General features: G+C 46.3%; 1 pseudogene; it reads right to left on the reverse strand.

Moving 5' to 3' along the window:
• Positions 1–6,142: 6,142 nt before the first annotated feature.
• On the reverse strand, positions 6,143–6,261 carry LOC136637971 (5S ribosomal RNA; annotated as a pseudogene).
• Between the last annotated feature and the right edge of the window lie 277 nt (positions 6,262–6,538).

Below are 6,538 nucleotides of genomic sequence, written 5' to 3' on the forward strand. Positions count from 1 at the left end.
CCTTGATGGGACTTTGAGTGAGCTAAGGAGGTAGCTCACAGCTAAACTGCATTTGGACTTAACAAGGGGCTGCAGGATAAAAGGCAGCTTCAGAAGGAGCAGGGCTACCTGACCAAGAGCTACCCTGACCCAGAGGCGCCCCAGACCCCCATGGATGGACCAGCACCTATGGGAGAAGGGGACTGCCAGGACCCTGCTGGAGGAGACACTCTGCTGGAGAGGATACAGAGGAGGAACTCTGCTGCAGAAGACTGGACTGTGCTTTGGAGATTAGACCATGGACTTGGACTGGAGGCTTCAGACCTTTACCCATTGAGTTAAGTGGAGTTTTGGGGAGGGAAAGCCTCTGGCCAGGAGGACTTACAGGGAGTATATGTGTTTGTAGCAATAAATTCTAGTTAATTGCTCAACTGATAAGGAGTTCTGTTCATTTCTTTGCACACCACAGCTGTTGTTCTTGGAAAAGGAGGGTGTTGATTAGCCAAAAAGTGGGCATTAGAAGGGAGTTGGAATATTTGAATGGGACACCCCCATTTCTGCCCATAGCTCATTACCACCAACAACATAAGAACAGCCCCACTGGATCAGGCCATAGGCCCATCTAGTCCAGCTTCCTGTATCTCACAGCGACCCACCAAATGCCCCAGGGAGCACACCAGATAACAAGAGACCTGCATCCTGGTGCCCTCCCTTGCATCTGGCATTGCCCATTTCTAAAATCAGGAGGTTGCACATACACATCATGTCTCGTAACGCATTGTGATGTCCATGTCCCAGGCATCCCCTGTGGTATTGACTCACCCACTTTGTCCAGCCCTGTCCTGTCTCTCCAGGGTCGATGCGAAGAATGGGGAACAAACAAAGGGGTCTTGCTTACTTTCTTTAATTTGGTTGTGGTCTTTATATTCATTGAGGGGTCTTGTTCCCTCACAAGAACCCCATACCCCCAGGTACAGTCTCAATAACAGTCTTTCCACAGTCCAGGACTCAAGTGGCCAGTCGCCCCCAAGAGCCTTTACCTCCCCCCTCAGTTCTCACCATGAAAGGTGTCTGGTGCGGGGTGTTCTCCGTAGGTCAGATCTGGAGTTCTGGGCTTCTCTTGGGAAGGGGCTGGGTCCAGTGGTTGTCCTCCTTTCCCCTTTATTCTTCCCTGTCGTTGGTTCCAGCCAGGAGTTGTTCCTGAAGTTTCTGGACTGGGATCCCTTCCCCAGCCTGTGGGCAGGCTGGAGTATTGGACCCTTCCCAGCTCTTGGCTGTCTGCTGGTTGGGAGGGCCTCTCCTTGAGGTACCTCCTTTCTCCCTTCTCTTCCCCTCCCTAACCCCCTTCTCAGGGAGCTCAGGAAGGTGTTTTCTCCCTCCTCCACTGTCTCTTCCCTTCTTATCCCTCTAGCCAGACCTCTTAGCCCTGCCCTTTCCTTCCCCCACCTGGGACCCAGATCTTGTGGGATCTCCTCCCTGCCGGCTCCACCCTTTCTTCAAAGGTTGATGCACCTGGGCTTTCTGGTCTCTGAGGAGGCCTCTGCCTTGTCCCAGAGGAGAGGAGCCTGCTTGCAGCGAAGACTTAGGAGCCTCACCCTCTTTGTCTGACTCCTCACTCTTTCCTAGTCTTCCAGGAGTCGGTATACTCTTTTCACTGCTTTCCACCCTTTTTCCTCCTGTTCCCATGCTGGGCTTTGCTTCTCCTGGTACCCCCCCCACCGGGGTGACACCCGTAATGAATTTTTCCTCTAGAAACTTGTCCAGTCCCCTTTTAAAGGCATCCAGGCCAGATGCTGTCACCACATCCTGTGGCAAGGAGTTCCACAGGTCAACCACATGCTGAGTAAAGAAATATTTTCTTTTGTCTGTCCTAACTTTCCCAAAATTCAATTTTAGTGAATGTCCCCTGGTTCTGGTGTTGTGAGAGTGTAAAGAGCATCTCTCTATCCACTTTATCCTTCCCATGCATCATTATGTATGTCTCACTCATGTCCCCCATCAGGCATCTCTTTTCTAGGCTGAAGAGGCCCAAACGCTGTAGCCTTTCCTCATAAGGAAGGTGCCCCAGCCCAGTAATCATCTTGGGGTGCAATCCTAACCCCTTATGTCAGTGTTTTCCAGCACTGACATAAGGACAATGCAGCTCTGGGGTAAGGGAACAAACATTCCCTTACTTTGAGGAGGCCTCCATGATTGACACCCAACTGCAGAATGTAGCACATGTCCCACTGGCACCACTATGCCAGTGTTGGAAAGTACTGACATAGGGGGTTAGGACTGCGCCCTTGGTCGCTCTCTTTTGCGCCTTTTCCATTTCCACTATGTCCCCTTTGAGATGTGGAGACCAGAACTGGACGCAGTACTCCAGGTGTGGCTTTTCCATGGATTTGTACAACGGCATTATAATATTAGCCATTTTGTTCTCGGTACCTTTTCTAATGACCCGAAGCATAGGATTGACCTTCTTCACTGCCACCGCACATTGGGTCGACACTTTCATCGACCTGTCAACCACCACCCCAAGATCTCTCTCCTGATCTGTCACAGACAGCTCAGAACCCATTAGCCTATATGTGAAGTTTTGATTTTTTTGCCCCAATGTGCATGACTTTACACTTACTGACATTGAAACGAAGCTGCCATTTTGCTGCCCATTCTGCCAGTTTGGAGAGATCCTTTCTAGAGCTCCTCACAATCGCTTCTGTTCTTCACCACTCTGAAAAGTTTGGTCTCATCTGCAAACTTAGCCACCTTACTGCTCAACCCTGTCTCCAGGGTTTCTCCCTGTCTTCATTTATGAAGAGTTTGAAGAGCACCGGTCCCAGGACAGATCCTTGGGGCACACCGCTTTTCACCTCTATCCATTGTGAAAATTTCCCATTGACACCCACTCTCTGTTTCCTGGTCTTCAACCAGTTTTCAGTTCATGAGAGGACCTGCCCTCTAATTCCCTGACTGTGGAGTTTTCTCAGCAGCCTTTGTTGAGGGACTGTGTTGAATGCCTTCTTAAAGTCCAGATATATAATGTCCACAGGTTCTCCTGCATCCACATGCCTGTTGACCTTTTCAAAGAATTCTAAAAGGTTCATGAGGCAAGACTTACCCTTACAGAAGCCATGCTGATTATCCCTCAGCAAGGCCTGTTCGTCTATGTGTTTTGAGATTCTGTCTTTGATGAGTATACCATGAGCTCATGTGATGAGCATACTTTGATGAACATACCAGCACAGGTGGGCCTCCCAGCCTACTAGCATGCGCAATGCTGCTGGCCCTCTCCACCACCATGACAGTCGCATGGCATTTCCACTAACCCAGAGCCTTTATTCCACTTTCACAAAAGGCCGATAGAAATGGGTTGTTAAATTTAAGGAAATGGAAACTTTGCTCTTGCACACTTGATTGTCATTGGGTAGATTCTTGAGAGATTTCATCCCCGGTGACTACTACACTGATACCTATTACATGCTACCATGTCTACTAATCCACCACATTACATGCTTGCCAATCCTACACATCACATTATAGCATGCAGCCACACCAGTGGAGGCAGTACTGCATGCTGGGGGGTGGGCGGGTAATCAGACAGCCTGCAGGAGGTAAGTAAACATATTTTTATTTTTGCTCCCCCCCGCCTGTAGGCTGCCCAAGCACCTATGGGTCTCCTCAGACTTATGCCAATCATTTTTCTGGCATATGTCCAAGGAGAGGAAAGGGGCAGGATCCTCGAGAAGGGCAGATTGAGAAAGAGGGGATACGATCTGGCATATGCTGGTGCTGCTAAAATCCATCCCTTCCGCCCTCTCCCCTCCCCCTCCCTGTGATCTCCGATCCTCCCCCAAACTCGCCCTGCCACCCCTCTTCTCTTATGACATGCCTCTGCTACCAACTTATTGGCACTGCCTCTGGTGCCATTGCTGTGCATTCCTCACCACTGCTGGCTGGTGGCAGCAGCCTAGAAGTGTGCGACTGCAGCCCGGATTTTGTGCCTTGTAAAGTGTGTTGTTGCACAGCGCTGTTGTTCTGGCAGTACAAAGCCTCAGTAGGATTGGGGCCGAGATCATCCTAGAAGGGTACATGTTGGCCTCCTCCTGAACCTCCTCCTTTTCCTCCTTTGTAATTATTGCTGATAATTCTTCAGCTCTGTTGACAGAGTTGCAACCTCTGTATTGCACTGTGATGGGAGGGTGTGACACTGACCAGTAGATCTGACTTTATGGGAGTTTCATCGCCTACATTCTGTTGCAAGCTCTGTGCACTAGCTGTATCATTCTTGGTGTTCTTTACCTTATTTAGGGCGCAATCCTAACCCCTTATGTCAGTACTTTCTAGCACTGGCACAGCGGTGCCAATGGGACATGTGCTGCATCCTGCAGTTGGGTGTCACTCATGGAGGCCTCTTCAAAGTAAGGGAATGTTTGTTCCCTTACCTCAGAGCTGCATTGCCCTTATGTCAGTGCTGGAAAGCACTGACATAAGTGGTTAGGATTGCGCCCTTAGTAGATTTATCTTTGGGATGATGCAAGCCTTCATTAATTTGTTCTCTGTCATATGCATTGATGTTTTCTGATGAATGCTGTTGATAAAGAACTATTTTATTAAAACCCACAAGGAAACTATTTGGCAAGACTTTATTCTACATTCGGTCTGGGGAAGCCTCCTGTTTCTCTAACATTCATATTCTTTCAGAAAGGAAATTCCTTTTCCCCCACTTTTAAAATAATGCGTCAATAAATGCTACATACAAGAAGAATCAATGGATAGAAGCTGGTTGTTGAACACATGCATCAAAGATATGTATATACAGGTTTGTCCAAGATCTAAATCTAATGTGAAGAGCTAGTAAGATCAAATATATTTGTGGCATGACTGAAGGAACATGAAACACACAGCAAAGCAGCCAACGTGAAGCTGGCTTTCATGGGGAAGAGAGAGTTAATCCCTGTGGGGTTCTCATGTACGTCAGAGCAGGTTCCTGCCTGTGCAGGGCTCAGCTTGGATTGAGAGCTTTTGTTCCTTGTTATTTTTCATGATTTCTTTGCATTTAATAGTGTTTTTCTCCTTCTTTTTATAAGAGCCACACTTTGAAGCACGAAAACAGAGGTTAAATTTGCTGTCGTCTTCTCTTTCCAATGAGCAGGTACTTTGTATGCATTGGAAAGACAAGCCATTGCAGTCACCACTATCCTTGGACCCCCAGTGCTTACGCATGACAGTGTTGTTTTTATCACAGACGGCGAAGGACCACACCTTTTTTTTTTTGCTTTACATTTTTTAAAATTTAAAGAAGAAAGATGCATATTTTTTAAAAAAATTACAAATATGTTTTACATCAATATACAATCTCCACTGACACGATCATAACCTTTGCCATTTTCAAAGAGATTACAACAGAAAAACAAACCAATAGAAAGAACAGAAAAAACAACTTTGCTAGCATCAACAATGGTTTCATAGCTTTCTGTTCTGGTACACAACCTCAGAGTGACTCGAAAGACCATTTATTTCTGTTTTAAAGCTCCTTGAGCAGTTTTCTCACTCTCACTCATGACTCTGCTGTCCAGAGTGGCCTTTCAAAATACTGGCATGAGTGAAATACAACTAGGTTCAGCAGCTGTGACATGGACTCAGTGCCAGTTGTCACATTATGTTTTCAAAGTATACATCCATGGACATACACAAATGGATAAAGTATATATGTGCAGGCACACATGAGCACACACAAGTATATGAATTAAAGAGCATGAAAATGCAGCAGGCAGCTGGAAATGGCTGCAATCCCAAGTTCTAAGAACACACAGTGGAAAACACACATTGCCACTATGTAATGGGTAAAATGGTCCATGTTTATCAAATCACATGCAGAAAAAGCCACTGAGCAACTAGCTTTGTTTCCATTTATATCTAGTCACTTGGGTACAAGAGTTAAAACGGAGTGTGTTCAGATGAGAGGAACCACTGCAAAGGATGCTTGTTGGGAAGAATTGGATATGTACAGACTCACTAAAATTGTGTAAGAAACATTCAAATAATACTTGCAAAGGACAAGAATAGTCAAAGATGGTCTTAAGAAGGTTGAAACAGAAAGAGGCAAAGGCTGAATACTGGTAGAAATTGTGAGTACAATGCTGCTTGGCAACCTTCAGTCTCGAAAGACTATGGTATAAGCCTACAGCACCTGGTATTTCCAGGCGGTCTCCCATCCAAGTACTAACCAGGCCTGACTCTGCTTAGCTTCCAAGATCAGATAAGATCGGGCATGTGCAGGGTAATGTGAATGAGGTTAAATCATTTTGCATCATAGGCAGAGGAATGTGGAATAACCTTTTCCTAACTAGATCACATCGGCCAATATTTCCATTGGTAAATTGTTTGATTCGGGTTGCACTCTTATGCACACTTATGTACATTAGTTTATGTGTGGTGAGACTTAACTTCCAAGGACTGTTGGACTTCACTGTCAGTAGAATGGTCCTTTCTTATGGGTGGGATTGCTTGGCTGTCTCAAACCTTTTTCTGTCTCAAACTTGCTTGTACGAATCTTTGTCATCCTAAGCACATA

Source organism: Tiliqua scincoides, chromosome 1 (genome assembly GCF_035046505.1).
Source record: "Tiliqua scincoides isolate rTilSci1 chromosome 1, rTilSci1.hap2, whole genome shotgun sequence".
In the NCBI taxonomy this organism is placed as follows: domain Eukaryota; kingdom Metazoa; phylum Chordata; class Lepidosauria; order Squamata; family Scincidae; genus Tiliqua; species Tiliqua scincoides.